This window comes from Mesoplodon mirus, assembly GCF_964341445.2.
Source record: "Mesoplodon mirus genome assembly, chromosome: 1".
NCBI lineage: Eukaryota > Metazoa > Chordata > Mammalia > Artiodactyla > Ziphiidae > Mesoplodon > Mesoplodon mirus.
Genome location: NC_138976.1, coordinates 66,738,469 through 66,754,226, shown reverse-complemented (window position 1 = coordinate 66,754,226; position 15,758 = coordinate 66,738,469). Strand labels below are relative to the sequence as shown.

Below are 15,758 nucleotides of genomic sequence, written 5' to 3'. Positions count from 1 at the left end.
GTGCTTGATACACAGATGTTTATAAAAGGATAAACATGAGATTCTCTTGTGGGGGATTGAGAGATGGACAATAATGTTTGTTTTCTTTAAAGTAAAGCTTAGAACACTACATCTTATGATTATAATAGAAAATAAAGTTTTTACACATTAAAAAAATGGCAGGGAGACCACATATTCCATCTTCTTAAAATAGTATTTTTTAATATAATTATCTATCTATCAAGTCAGCATAACTCTTTACCTTTGGAGACCTTTTAATTTCTTCTTTGAAAGAGATAAAAGTAAAGTGACCTAATTTTTGAAATATATATTTTAAAAACCTAAAGTACGACGTTCAATCATTTAGCAACAAGTTTTCATTATGCAGAATTTTAAATATTTTGTGTATGATTAATCAATGGAGACAAGCTTAGATCCAAGTTTGTTTTGTTTTGTTTTGTTTGTTTGTTTTTCTGCGGTACGCGGGCCTCTCACTGCTGTGGCCTCTCCCATTGCGGAGCACAGGCTCCGGACGCGCAGGCTCAGCAGCCATGGCTTACGGGCCCAGCCGCTCCACGGGATGTGGGATCTTCCTGGACTGGGGCACGAACCCGTGTCCCCTGCATCGGCAGGCAGACTCAACCACTACGCCACCAGGGAAGCCCTAGATCCAAGTTTTATAGTGAGCCTATATTTCTGACTTACCCTGGGTGTGGAGCCCACAAACACAGACATGTAAAGAGACATTATTTACCCCAAATAGAAATATTTTCCTGTAGAAACAGGGTTTCCCCACCACTCACATTGCTACAGAGTGGACATATTGGTCTTCTGGTTTCTTTATTTTTTAGCCTAACTGGTATCCTGGGGAAAATCCCTTTTCCTATGTCTGCCTCTCCCCTCATCAGAAACCTATATCATAGAGGGGTGAAGGTGTGACTAAGGTCTGGGGACAAAAAGCATTTCATTTTGATGCCCACAGGTACTGTGCACATGAAACGACTCAGAAAATCATAGGCAGGAACCAAGGTCACACTACTGGAAGGACTAGAATTTTTCTTTCCCTGATTGAACCTGAACCTAGCAAGCTGTAGCCTAGTAGCTGATGGTAGCCACCTTGCTGCCTTTTAGTACTTAACAATAAAGACTTAATACAGGAAAAGAGAGCCAAAAGAAGAAGAAAGGAGACAGATACGTCTGTTGTAGGCAGAAAAATGGATCACCAAAGATATCCACATTGAAATCCCTGGAACCTGTGGATATTTTATGTTACCTGTAGAAGGGATCAAGGTGGAATCAAGGTTGACCTTAAGATATAGAGATTATCCTTGTGGACTCAATACAATCAGAAGGGTCCTTAAAAGTTAGAAGAGGGATGCAGGAGAGTTTGTGCCAGAGTTATACAATGTCAGAAAAGACTCCACCAGCCATTGCTGGTTTTGAAGATGGAAGGGAGCCACAAGCTAAGGAATGTGAATGGCCTCCAGAAACTGGAAAAGGCAACAAGAAAAAAAAAAAGATTCTTCCCAAGAGCCTCCAGAAAGGAATGCACCCCTGCCTAGTGAGACTCATTTCAGACTTCTGACTCCAGAAATGGAAGATAATAAATTGGTCTTATTTTAAGCCACTAAGTGTGTGGTCATTTATTACAGCAGCAACAGGAAACACAGTACTCTAACTCTTTGTATAAAGTTTCCAATAATGCCTACGGTCTTTTCAGTGGCATGAGCCATAAATGTATTATTTCTTTTATCTTTGTATGGTTGGTATCTTGTAGTTTACCCAGTTAGGCACTATGGCTAAATGTGGGTTAAGGAGCAAGTTTTTTGGGGAAACATACATCCCAGGATTCAGTCAAACCAGAAGGCTTGGTTTCCCTTATTCTCCTTAACTTTCCAATGTGAGGCTTACTGGGGCCGGCTGGGCACACAGTAAGAATAGGTGTTCCAGGGAGGAATGTGGCCTCATCTCATATCCCTGGGAATTGACACCGCAGATCAGAGTAACCAGGCCTTCTCCTCTTGCTGATCCCTCAGTAGTAAACGTCTCCAGTAAAGCCTATTACTTTGACCATACTTTGCGTTATTGTACAATTCACCCTGAATCTTCACAAACAACAGGTGGAAACCTCTAAAGGACTCACCTTGCCTGACATCTTCACATTTGAGACCATTTCTGTCATTTCCAGCTGAGCCATTTGATGAATATCTGATACCTGATGAATACAGTAATAAAAGGATTTTGTCTCCTTCCTAGAATTCTCTTAAGCATTGATCCTAAATTCTCTGGAGATTTCATTCATTCATTCACTCTTCCAGGCAACACAATTCACTAAGCACATGATTATAATCTAGATGCTGAAAACGTAAATATAAAGAAGATACCATATATCTCCCCAAAGAGTTCATGGATTAATAGGACAAATGGGAAAATAAGCAGAAATTACAATGCAATATGATATATTCTCTAAGATAAGTATTTGTAAGGTAAGAGAATGGGAAGATAACAGAGAGAAGCATGATGAAAAGACTCATAGATGTTAGCTGTATTTAGAATCTGGACTCAACTATAATTATTCTTTTCCCAAATGGGAAGGAAGAACATCCTGAGATAAAATGATTAGTAAAAAAAACAAGCTTCCTGACTACAGAATACATGTCTGCATTTCTTGGCAGGAGGAACGACTAAATATGTCAACTCAAGTGCAAAGGCTTGAGTATAGTAGGTGCTTAAAGAATACTTGTGGAATGAATGTCTAAATGGATAATTAGCAAAAAATAGCTGATGGTGCCTAAATTACATTACTAATTGTCACCACCAATAAAGTGAAGTAATTTATAATTATAGTTAGAAAAAATTCTTGTATTGGATTTAGTTTTGACAAATAGCAGCTTAAATAGTGACAAAAAGAAACTGGAGGCTTTACGGTTAAGAAAATCGGCTTCAGATACCATCCAGCCTGGGTTAGAGTCTTGACTGTTCTCCTTATTGGCCACTGTGACCTTGGCCAGGATACATAACCATCCTAAATGTGTTTCCTCCTAACAGGCTAAATAACTTTGGAGCCTATTATTTAGAAAATCTGATGATTAAAGGAAGTAATATATTTGAAATGCTTAGCAGAGAGCCTAGAATTTAGTAAGCACTCAATAAGTGTTTGCTCTAATGATAACTAATAATAAATATCCATATGAAAATAACTTTTAAACATGAAGTGAGACTTACAGAAGTTGAAAGATTTAATCTGGAAAATATTAACTATAACATAACTATTTTTATAAGAGATCCCATTGGTGTAATCATTTATTGTGATTTTGGCCCATATGTCTATGTCAGAGAAATGGAATATGGCCAAGGATTTTTAAGTAATTGTGTAAAATTGCTCCTGTTATGTAAAATTAATTGAGGGCTTGCTCCAGCAGCTGTTATGTGTACATAGAGGCTGCAAACCCTATTAAACAGAGTGATAACCATATAATCATGTTTTTCACATATCACTTTGTGCTAGCTATCACAATGAAAGGTTTACAAACAACAGTGACTTGTTTAAATATTATTGACACAATTAGATTCTCCCAGTGTGTGAATTACTCCCTAGAAATAGATCCGGCATTTTGGAAATTAGATGATCTCTATTTTAATATAACATTACCAACTATTTTTCAAAACATCCAGTTCAACTGAAATCTATCCAAGTTAAACATCTGCACTGGCCAAATCTACAAAGAGCAGTTTGGCATCATCCTTAGCTGTTTCCTTTATCACAGTCAAGAACTCTTCTACAAACACTTACATCATGTTGTATAATGGACAAAATATTTCATATATGCTATATAATATGTTCTGACTGGATTTGCTTATCTCTGTAGTACAGATAAAAGTTGTTAACATTGAGATGGTTAAAGACTTACACCTAACATCATAGTGTATAGCCTCAGAATCTCTTTTGATTTTGCAACCTTGACTTTCTCCACATCATATATCGTCTCCACCTCCACATCACTAGAGTCAATACACCACAAAATACCTTGCAGAATCATATGTTCACATTAGTTTTTTAGTTTCCCCATCTAACTTTAAATTGTGGCAGTCAACTGTTTCAGATCCTTTTTTGTCTAATCTCATTTGACTTTGGGAACACCGTCTTTGGAAGAAGAAAACAGGTGGAGCTTACCATTGCTGACAAGGGCTACTTTGCTCTAACGATTGTGATATTAATTTAGAGGATCCATAGATTTTGCAGTCAATGCACAGCCAATATTTAATGAGCTTGAGTTAATTATCTTTTTTCCCTTTAGATAATTTTTATGTGGCTCACAATTACAATTAAATTTTAGATAAATCAACCTTCAGGAGAAAACCTGGAAACTATAATAAATATAGTTCTACCTGTAAGGGACACTTCTATATAGTATAGCTTAAATAGAGAATAATTTCATATCTATTATTTCATATGTTCCACCCCTTCATTTGATTATCTCTGCATTACAGAAAAGGAAATCAACATTTATAATAGTTACAAGACTTATACCCAAATTCATAGAATGTGGTCTTAGACTCTGTCAAACCCTTGAGTTTCACCACATTGCCTCCACTTCATTATAATCAATATATCACATCCTGACATATTTGAAATCAGGTTACACCCAGCTGATGAGAGCAGCCTCATCTCTTATTCCCTGGATTGACCTGTGAAAACTTTGGTTACCTGGGTGGGTAAAGCAGTTAAAGAACACCCTTCACAGAAAACTGTTAAAAGGAGGCTTATCCCTGCCTAAGGATTTGCCAAAACAGTAGGCATCTTCTAGAGACTGCAAACACTGTGTATGAAACCCAAGGTAATCTCAGCAGAGTGACAAGTGTTTGACCATGAAGTTTAAGGGAATTCCTTGAAGGAATAATAATTAAATAGTATGTATTTTTGACCATGATCTCTGAGATGAGAAAAGAATTTTCTATTCAGGTCAGGGAAATAAGTGCTAGAGAGGGGCTCCGGGGACTAAACGTTTACTTGCAAGAATACAGCAAATTTCTTGGAGTAGACTTGTTCCTCAGGCCTCATTTTAGCTGATTTATTCACATGATACATGTCTGCAGGCTCTAGACAAAAATCTAAAATTAAATATTTTGCTAAGGGATTTAGCTTGGATCTTGATATAGGTTTTCAGGCTTAAAAATAGACAACCAGGGCTTCCCTGGTGGCGCAGTGGTTGAGAGTCCGCCTGCCGATGCGGGGGACGTGGGTTCGTGCCCCGGTCTGGGAGGATCCCACATGCCGCGGAGCGGCTGGGCCCGTGAGCCATGGCCGCTGAGCCTGCGCGTCTGGAGCCTGTGCTCCGCGACGGGAGAGGCCACAACAGTGAGAGGCCCGCGTACCACAAAAAAAAAAAAAAAAAAAAATAGACAACCAAATTTCCCCCCCAAGGCGTTATAAAATTATTGGTATACTATCAATATCTGTCAATGCCTCCAGCCAAAGGCCATCAGGAATACTATAGTTGAACAAAGTTTGGTTTATTGCCTCTGCAATGGAGGAGAACGCTCTCCATGGGGAACTGTGGGTTTTTTCATAAGAGGCTGTTAGAAAAGACTTACAGTATCGGGGTTTGTGTTAAATTATTTGGAGAAAGGTTAAAGAAAGTAACCTTTTCTCTAGATTGAATGTAAGCCAGAAAGCAGGGGTAATTCTACTATTAGGTAGCTTAATAGAATTCTTATCTGAAGACAGAAGGTAAAAAGCAAGACTAAAACTGTGATAAAGTGACAACAGAGCAGGATTGGGGAACATTTGGTCATTTTTGTGATTTAGACAATATTCATGTATTTATCTGCATTTGTATCTGATTACAGAATGTTCTTGCATTTGTCTTGATGCATCATAATCATAGAATGACCTAATGTAGTGTGGGTCTTCTGTTACATTATTTACGTTCAACATGAGGACATCATTATCTAGCCTTGAATGTCAGGAAACTCCAAGTAAGGTATAGCTGATAGTACCAGGGCCATTCCCATCTCTCATGGGCTGCTTCTTTTTTTTCCCCAGCTAGGACAGCTATGAACACCTGTACAGTCAATAGCAAATCCCTGTGAGCAAGTACTTTAAAATATATCCTGAATCTAACCATTTCTCAAACCTTTCATTCTACAACCCTCATCCAAGTCAACATTATTAACTACCTGGATTCTGCTTCTACAGGATTTTTCTGTCCCCTAAAGTTTTGTCACTACTTAGCAGCCAGAGTGACCTCTTCCAATGTAAATCAGACCATGTAACTCTCCTATGCACAGACTCCAATGACTTCCCATCACCCTCTCAGGCCAGTATCCAAAGCCTTCACCATGATCTCACTTGGCTATTTCTCAGATATTTTTCACTGCCACACATGCTATCTTGGTTTTTTGTACTTGCTGTATCCTTTATCAAGAATGCTTTTTTATCCAGGTCACCAGAAGGCTCACACTCATATTTCATTCAGGTCTCTATTCAGATCATCACCTGTTGGAGAAGCCTTCCTTAAACACTATTCTCTTTGCTTTTTATTTTCTCTAATTTTTTTTTCTTTTTCTTCTTCTTCTGCATAGTATTTTTTCACTACTGTATGTATATTATTTATTTGGATATCTGTTTATTTTCTATCTCCTCTTCTAAAATCCAAATTCCATGAGGCTTAGAACTACAATTATTTGACCACTGTCAAAATAAGCTCTGTATCCTCAGAGCTTAGAACATTTCCTAACACATACTACAGGCTTAATCATGGATAAAGTCTATATCCAGAGAGTATGCATTTAGTCACTAGCCACAAAAGGAGCAGGTTAATTCTATGATTAGGTGGTATTATATTGAACCATAAAAAATAGCTGTTTCTGAAAGTCAAGATGGTTAAATAATGGCCATTTCATATCACCTCAATAGATAAGAACTCCCCCCATTACTGTGATGTAGGGCAGTTAGCCCTACACTGAAACAGGCCAACTTGAGCAATAAAATCTCTACTGTATGAAATGTACACCAGTCATGCTTTTATTCATTACTTCATTTAATGAACATTTATTTAGAATTTATCGCCTCTGCCCTTTATAAGATGCAGTGAATATAGGGATAAACAAGGCAAAATTCTTCCTTCAAATAATACACTGAGGGAAGATAGATACAAAAGATAAAGCAGAATGAGAATGGCCTCATGGAGTTACAGAAAGTACTGTATGGTAGTCCAGTGAAGGGTACTCTGAATTTGTCCAGGACATGATACCTAATTTGAGGCTTTATGAATGAGTTAGGAATTCACCTATGACTCAGGGATTGGAAGAGAGCCATTTAGGTGGAAGGGCAAATCCTGGCTATTTGAGAGAGCATATTTTGTTTGGAAAGTATGGACATTTCCTGGAATAGAAAGAATGGAGCAGTTTCCTGAGACCTTTAGCAGAGGAATAGGCAGGACCTGGTGTATAATACAGTGATCCTTCACAGTGAGGTCTGCTGCATTCTGAGTCCTTGAAGTAGCGGAGCAAGCAGTTTGGGAGCTTTAGGAGTTTGGGTCTTCCACTGTAAGTCACATACCAGTTGTATCAATGTTCTCATCCCTTAGCCTTACCAACAGGGTTTGTAGTTTACAATATGACATACATCATCCTTGGAAAACTACTGTTCTATCTTTATGCCTAATATACTAATTACAAAACATTTAAGTTTGAAGATCTTTGATATAAAATTTCCATGATGAAGCATTACAGAGAATGGATATGATCACTAGTAAAATGTGTGAAAGAAGAAAAAAATTGTTTTTTTTTTTTTAGCCAGAACCACAGAGAACAGAAGCTGTGTATGTGCATATATTTCTTATGACCTATGTCATAATGAGGTTAAAAAATTAGGTCCATTTTCTTCTGGGTCCTGATTTGTATTCATTACACTGGTTTCCCTTTGATGTCAAGGAAAAGGCAAAAGGAAAAGAGAAACGGTTAAGTCAGTTTCATAAGTTCCTTTTGTTTACTTCTGTGTTTTTTAAGCACCAGCACAGGTTGAGATTTTTAAAGAGAGCTTAATCAATATTGTTGCTTTCAGCAGCCCTTCCTACTAATGCTTTATCTTACTAAGTAGTTCATGAACTGATGATTTTACAGAATTCTCTGGGATTAAGAATTTAGGCAGATGTTAAACTGTACTTATTTAGACATATTATTTTTATTATTTACATCATCAATTTCTTTCCTGATTAGTAGTATGTTTTCATGTTCATTTTTTTTCATAGTTATAATACAAAACTAAAATGTCTTGAAGATATAAAAGATGTAGTTAAAGAGATGCAGGTTTTTCGTATACATTTGTTTTGGCAAAGGAGGTAGGCCTTGATGGTGACATAGCTAAAGGTTGAATAAGCTGTTTCCAGGGGTTTGATTAATTGAGCTACAAACTCTGACCTATTTAATAAACCATACAAAATAGGAAAAAATTTTAGTGGCCATATTTCCTAGTTAATTCACTCTTTACCACAGTCCTTTTTTCATTAATATTCCAACCATGGAATTTTAATTTATTTTCTTCACTGTTTCTAGAGCATTTATTATGAGTAAAAATCTGATAATTCCATCTGGCTAGAGTATACCCTTGAATAGATGTTCTCCTGTTAATCTGTCTTATGTACAATTCTCATTTCTTTCAACATAGCATCTACTGAAAATTTGAAAGCCAGGTTTGGTTAATTAGTTACAATTTAAGTTTTCAATAACTGACTCAACCTTCTACCCTGAATAATTGGACAACAAATGAATAATTTTTTTATCCTTAGTTAAGAGTATACAAAAGACTAATATTATTACCTAGTAACTGTAAAATCTTGTCAAAGTCATCTAACACCTCTGAGCATAACTTCCCTCATCAGTAGAACAGATTGCCACATGAATCAAATGAGACTGCATACAACAGAATGAGCACCATGAACCATCATGACACAAATTTCCAAACCCAGAGTGTCTGTCCAACAGTTCCCTGAATAAGTAAAACACAACCTAAAAATATCACAGTATCAAGTGATAAATAACCTTTATCAAAATAGCCTTTTGTGACACCTAAGGTACAATTTTATTTAGCTTTTTAAAAAATAAATATATAATTATTTAACATAAATAAAAAGTTTGATTGACTTAATGTCAGTTAAACATAAAAAGATTGACAATACAGATTGTTCAAAAAATTAAATTAAAAACATGAGTGACATAGAATATTTTAGGTATTAAGAAGATTATTCCAAACACATACTTTTTTGTGTGGTGCTGATAGAACATGGTATTAGTGAATACCTCTATGCATTTATTGAATCCACTTATGTTCCACTGATCAGCTGTCAGTGACACTGGGTGACTGGGTGCTGCTGTCTGCACTTCATCAATACACATATGTTCTACTGCATGGGAAATTCTGAGAAATGTCTGTTTGGGAACCTCTAACTTTGCATGGTTTCTAAGGGCAATGATCACGTCCTCCATTTTTCCAAAATACTATCATCATTTAAGAACACTCAGTTGAAGTGTCACTTCCTTAGAAGAAGGCACTGTGTCAGGTTTCAAGTGAAACAATGAAAAATAAGATGTGATTACTGACCTCAAAGATATTCCTGCTTTGAGTGGTAAATGTATACACAACTGATCACTAATTGCTGCTCTGTTATCCCATATACTACAGTCAGCCTCTCAAGGCCAAATCTGTGATTGGCATATACATGAGCTGACCCAAGGTGGCTTAACAAACTATCATTCCCAGGGACTTACATTTGGGTAGAGAGATCCAAGTTCTTTCTAGAATTGACTTAAGTGAAATAATCGAAAATGCAGATGAAAAAGGCAAACAAAACAGTAAAAACTGTGCAATACTCAGGAGAAATCAATGAACTAGCTATGTGTGTATTGAGTAGCAGGCCCTAGAAACATCGTGGTCCAGAAGAGGCAAAGGGAGATGAAGATGAAGAGAGGCAGAGAAAGAGAGAGGAATAAATAATTTCTTTGACCCTCCAGAACTTTCTAACTTCTGATTCCAATCCCTCCTGAGCCTGACTGTACCCTGTCATTAAAAACTTTCCAATCATTATATACTGTCCTCCCATTTTACTCTAAGTAACGTAAGGTAAATTATTTACTTACAAACAATAGTTTTAAGTAAAATGAATGTGATCTAATGAGGAAAGCAGGAGGCTCTGAACTTTATCTCAGAAATAGCAATGTTATTTTAATTTCTCTGAAACCTTATGATCACAGGGAAGGTGGAGGAATGAGCTGTGTTTTGAGGGGGGTGGATGCCGAGGAAGGTTGAGAAAGCTGACTGGGCAATAGACCATGCAATTCTTTAAGATCTCTTGGAATCAAACTGCTAGGGAGGGTTGTAAAGCATGTTGATTATTTAGGATCTAATTTTCTAAATTATTAATCATCCTCTGTTTTTTCCCCCTAGTTCTATTCTGCTGCCAATTCTTTCAGAAAGAACTTTAATCCTATTAATTCCCCTGCCAGATTCCAGGAAAAGTATTACAAAACCAGTGAAACTAAAATCAATGTATCTGGTTATCTCTTAGCCACGTAGTAAAAGATTTGGTGGAAATAAGGGTAAAGTGATGTCTTAATGAGATTTGGGAAATATCTGCGGATTTCATTTATGTCTGCTCAACCTAATGGGGAAGTATACATAACAACTGTCTGTAATTCAATACTGAGTAAAACTTGCTGATTGTCCCCAGAGACACTGTAACTGTTCATTACTTTACACTGCAGCATAAATTGGCCCAGTGGGGAGGCAGGCATAGACTGAAGGGAGCTGAGAACAAAATTACATAGCTATCACTGCAGGCACCTCCCCGATACTTGAGGCCCTGGAATCTTGCTCTTGATACATTCAGCCAAACAATCTGACACCTGTAGGTCACACATCTAGCTTTGTACCTGGAGAAACCACAGGCCAGTCTGGAGTTACCGTGAAAGTATCTTAAAAATGTATACCACTTGCCCCAACACCAATATTAGGTAACCGTGGTCCAGAACATGCCCCTCCCTTACAGAAATAATAGTTTGCTACCTTCCTATACCAAGGGCATAAAAGCAAATGGAGGGCTTCCCTGGTGGCGCAGTGGTTGAGAGTCTGTCTGTCGATTCAGGGGACACGGGTTCGAGCCCTGGTCTGGGAGGATCCCACATGCCGCGGAGCAACTGGGCCCGTGAGCCACAACTACTGAGCCTGCGCATCTGGAGCCTGTGCTCCTCAACGAGAGGCTGCGATAGTGAGAGACCCGCACACCGCTTGCCACAACTAGAGAAAGCCCACGCACAGAAATGAAGACCCAACACAGCCAAATATAAATAAATAAATAAATAAATAAATTTATATTAAAAAAAAGCATATGAAAAAAACATAATATTGACAAGAACTGCCATGCATTTGCACCCACGTGACTTGAGTCAAAGTGATTATTACTCTCTTTGTAGATTTCTTATCTATATAATGGGCATGGTAGCAGTACATCTGTCTCAAGCTTGTTTTGCCAGTCTAACAATATATAAATGTCATAGCAAACAAGTAGGTCATGAAAGCTCTGTACTTGTTACTGCTTTTATTGTTGTTTTTGCTGTTGTCAACCCATTATAATTCTGACCTCAGTCCTTTTGTTATTGGGGAGGGAACAAGGGGAAAAAAAAGAAAACAGTAGTGGGTGGATTAATCATAACTGGCACAATTTTGAAACTATGTGTACTCATTAGCAGCAAGTAAAAATGTAAATATTCACTGAACTAGAACACATTTTACATTGTACTACCATCTCTCAAGTCAAAATAGTTATTTCCTGGCCTCCCTCTGCTTGCCTAGCAACATATAGAATATATTAACCAAGATACATTTGTGCATATTACAGTAGCTGAAAATAAGTATTGGGGGGTTCATGAAAGAAATGAGCATCTATTCAGCAAGAAAATTAAGGATTATAGTTCCTAACTTCTCTCTGATGCTGTTTTGAGGGAAAAACGGTCAATAGGTAAAAACAGAGGTTCCTAAAACCCAACTTTCCTGAAATGTTGGCTATAGCTTTCAGGGATAGCTTACAGATCGTTCTTTGCATTCAGTTGGGAAAATTAGGGTAGAGTTAATCACAATTAATAATTCCAATTCTGTCTGCTCACTTTTCTTCTTGTCTCCTGAGAAGATAAGGAAGAGTGGGCCCCAGGCATGATTTGTGTTCTTTATTTCTTATATTTAGATGTACCAGCCAAATGTTTATTACTAAAAACAAACACATGGTATCTCATTATGGTTCTAATATATATTTTCCCTGAATATTAAAAAATAAATCACATGCCAGGGGTGGCAAAAAAAAAAAAAAACTATTGAGAGGTGATAACATTTTCTATCTCAGTTCTTTACTACAGAAGTCCTTTATTTATTACAGCATTGTAAGTACAACTTACAAATAGGAATCCTTAGATTCACCAACCTGCTCTATCTCCTGTTATAATCTCTCTTAAAATCAAGATAGGTCTTAAGTCAGTGTTAAGGCTTGGGAAGATCTGATTATCTCTGTTTCTGTTTCTGTTACCTGGATGCAAAATCTACTCCATTAATTCAAAATTATCTTTTAACACTATGTAGTAAAGTAGTAATCTCATCCCAAAGAAAGATCTGGTCTTTGCCCTCAGCTCCTGGGAGGTAATCTCTAAGCCTTCAAGCATCCTGCATGAAGAATGCCTTTATTTATTTGGTGGCTTTGGACAACATTGGATGGTCTATGCTAACAAAGTGACTCGTGGTGGGGACTTTGGGCCATACAATAGCAGTTCAACTTCTGGAGGGGCTGGAAACTCTAAGCAATCAACCACATCTATGTGACCGGGCCCCAATAGAAACCTTGAACACCAAAGTCTCGGGTGAGCTTCCCTGGTTGGCAATACTCCAATGCATCTAGTTGCACATCCTTGCCAGGAGGAGTTATTTAGCACTGTCCACAACTCCACTGGGAGAAAACTGGAAGCTTCACATTTGGAACTCCCCTGGACTCTGCCCCATGTGCTTCTTCTCTTGGCTGATTTTAACCCATGACTTTCTGCTGTAATAAAACATAACCACGAGCTTAACAGCTTTCAGTGAGTTCTGCCAATTCTTCTACTGACTTATTGAGCATGAAGATGATCTTAGGCACCCTAAACTTGCAGTTGGTATCAGAAGTGAGGATGGTTTTTACAAGCACCTACTATGTGCCTGATTTGAGCCTGAAACTATGGATGAAAACCAATGAAAAACATTTTCATCCTGACACAGTTAATAGTCCAATGTAAAAGCCTACTCCCACCAACTTCTGTTGAATCAGAAAAAGTAATCTTTATTAGCAATAACTATGATGATGATGATGATGATAATAACAATGGCAGCCACTAATGTATATTGTGTCTTTATTATGGAAGACCTTGTCAAAGAGCTATCATATAATTCCCACAACAATTCTGTGAGGAGTATACTATTATCATCCTCATTTTTAGAGATGAGAAAACTGAGGCATAGTGAAATATGTAACTTGACTAAGATCACACTGGTAGGAAATAATGAAACTGGAACTTGGTCTATCTAAGCCCAAAGTTGTTGTCTTACACACAGCACTATATGAGCTCCCACATGGAAATCCCCTAACATTGTGTGTGGCACAAGTAGAGTGCTCAATAAATGTCAGAGGACTTCTTTTCTGCAGGGCTTCCCTCAGAACATGTTCTCTAGTAAAGGACCCCTAGTGGTTCCCTCCTGCAGAAATGATACCTTTATTTAAAACAAAGAATGGTTGTTAAGGAATGTGACTTCACCAAATCAAATATACTCATCAAGATTGGTACAGTAAGAACTTGAAAGATTCTGCTATTTGTAAATTAGAGAAGGACATATAAATACGAGACAATTGATAAAACTGGATTTAATGTGGGAAACGTTTATATACTTTTTTTCCCATTTAAAAATGTCCACTATTGAACACTTTTATATCAAATGCTTTGAAAACTTATATGTTCTTCTTCAGAGAAAACGTAATAGTGATCTTAAGCAAAACTAAGACAGTAAAATTGAAGGGTAATTTTTAAAAAGAATCATAAACATTTTCAAAATCATTGATCAGTGCAAAAACATTATTAACACCCTACGATGTGCTCAAGCAGTACTGTAGATGCTGAGGATACAAAGAAAGAATTACATGAAACCATCTTTAAAATGATTCATGAAGATACACAGGGTACCAATATCCAGTGGTGGTATAATTCATTAGAAAGTGATACATGGGGAATAAGAAGAAAAGATTAACTATGCCTGGGCAGGACTAGTTCAGGTAAGACTTTAGAGGAGTCACATCTGAACTAGTTTTGAAGACTGATTAAGAATATTTAGACAGACAGTATGTGGGAGAAAGATATTCCAGGCAGTGAGAATACAAGAAAGAGCATGGAATGTTCAAGGAACTGAAAATAGTTCAGTGTTTCTAGGGTGAAACCTACAAGTGATGGGAGAAGAGGGAGTATTTGAGCAGGAAGATGCATGGTTAAAAAAAATAGGATTAGAACACAATGGCTTGTGTGTCATTTTAAGGAGTCTAGAATCATCCTGTTAACAGTGGGTGTCCTTAAATCATTACAAGCAGGAAAGTGACATCAGATTTGTACTTTAAAACTCTCATTCCTTCAAATACTATATTCTAGAGGAAAAAGTCAGTTATTTCCTATTTTATAAAGCAGTGATTAAGTATATGTTCACAGAAGCCAGAAGGAATGGGCTCAATTCTTGTCTCCTCCACTTATGTACTAGCTGTGTTCTTGGGCAGGTCAATTAATCTCTGACATTTAGTCTTTTCATCTAAAGGAAGGATAAGAACACTTCCCATTCATAGGACAGTTGTAAGAATTAAGTGTAATAATACATATTAAATACTTAGAACAGAGAAAGTTTTTAATGAATGCTAATTTTTAACATGGTTATTATTACATTGTTTTCTCTAGTCAATACAATGGATATTTTAAATTTGACAAGAAACAATTCCTCATGTATTCAATTGGCTTATTTTCCTTTTTACTGTTGTAACTCCTTGTTTTTGCAAATTAATAACAGGTAAGCCAATGCTAATACCATAAGTAACAAAGTTACTTCAAAATGCATTCATGAGGGATCAAAGTAAAAAATGAAATAAATCTGTAAAAATCAGCCTTTGAATTTGTATCACTCCAGGCAGACTAAGAAACATCAAATAGAATAGTGATGAAAATTTAGCAAGTTAGAAAGGATTAGTCAAAATTTCTGTGAACTAAAATTTCAATTGAATTTCTAAGTCAACTTAACTTTAAACATATGCTTATTAAAATAATTTAAAAATGCAAATGTGCTTTTTTCCTATTTCCTTCTTAGTTTTTACTAATATTATATTTAAGAATTTTATATATCTGGCCCCTAATAAGCAATGATATGATAATTTAATTAGGGGCTAAAAGCTATTTATATGATGATTTATTTCTTTGGACTCTCTTTTCTCCAACTCCCATCTTTACTCCACATGCACACTCATGCACATCCAAAGTCTATTCACTACAGCTATAATTATTTTCCCCAAAAGTAATTTCCAACCTGGTCAATACCAAACAAAACAGTATTGCCCATTTTTTCAGGACTAGATATTTAATTTAGATATTAAGTATAAAACACTCTACTTAATATTTAAGATTAACCATCAATCAGTTATCTTACCTACATTCTAATTTCTCTTCCCATAGCTCTTATACTC

The 15,758-nt window shown here is 36.7% G+C and overlaps 1 protein-coding gene across 3 annotated transcripts in view; it reads right to left on the bottom strand.

The window, feature by feature from the left end:
• The window catches only part of PTPRD (protein tyrosine phosphatase receptor type D), a 2,145,247-nt gene that overhangs the window by 1,929,362 nt on the left and 200,127 nt on the right, over window positions 1-15,758 (bottom strand). Inside the window, exon 2 of one of the 3 annotated variants that reach the window (XM_082611189.1) lies at window positions 2,123-2,194. The exons of the other annotated variants lie outside the window; for them this stretch is intronic. The gene's annotated coding sequence lies outside the window, so the exon portion shown is untranslated. The remainder of the gene's footprint in view (window positions 1-2,122; window positions 2,195-15,758) is intronic. 3 annotated transcript variants of the gene reach the window in all.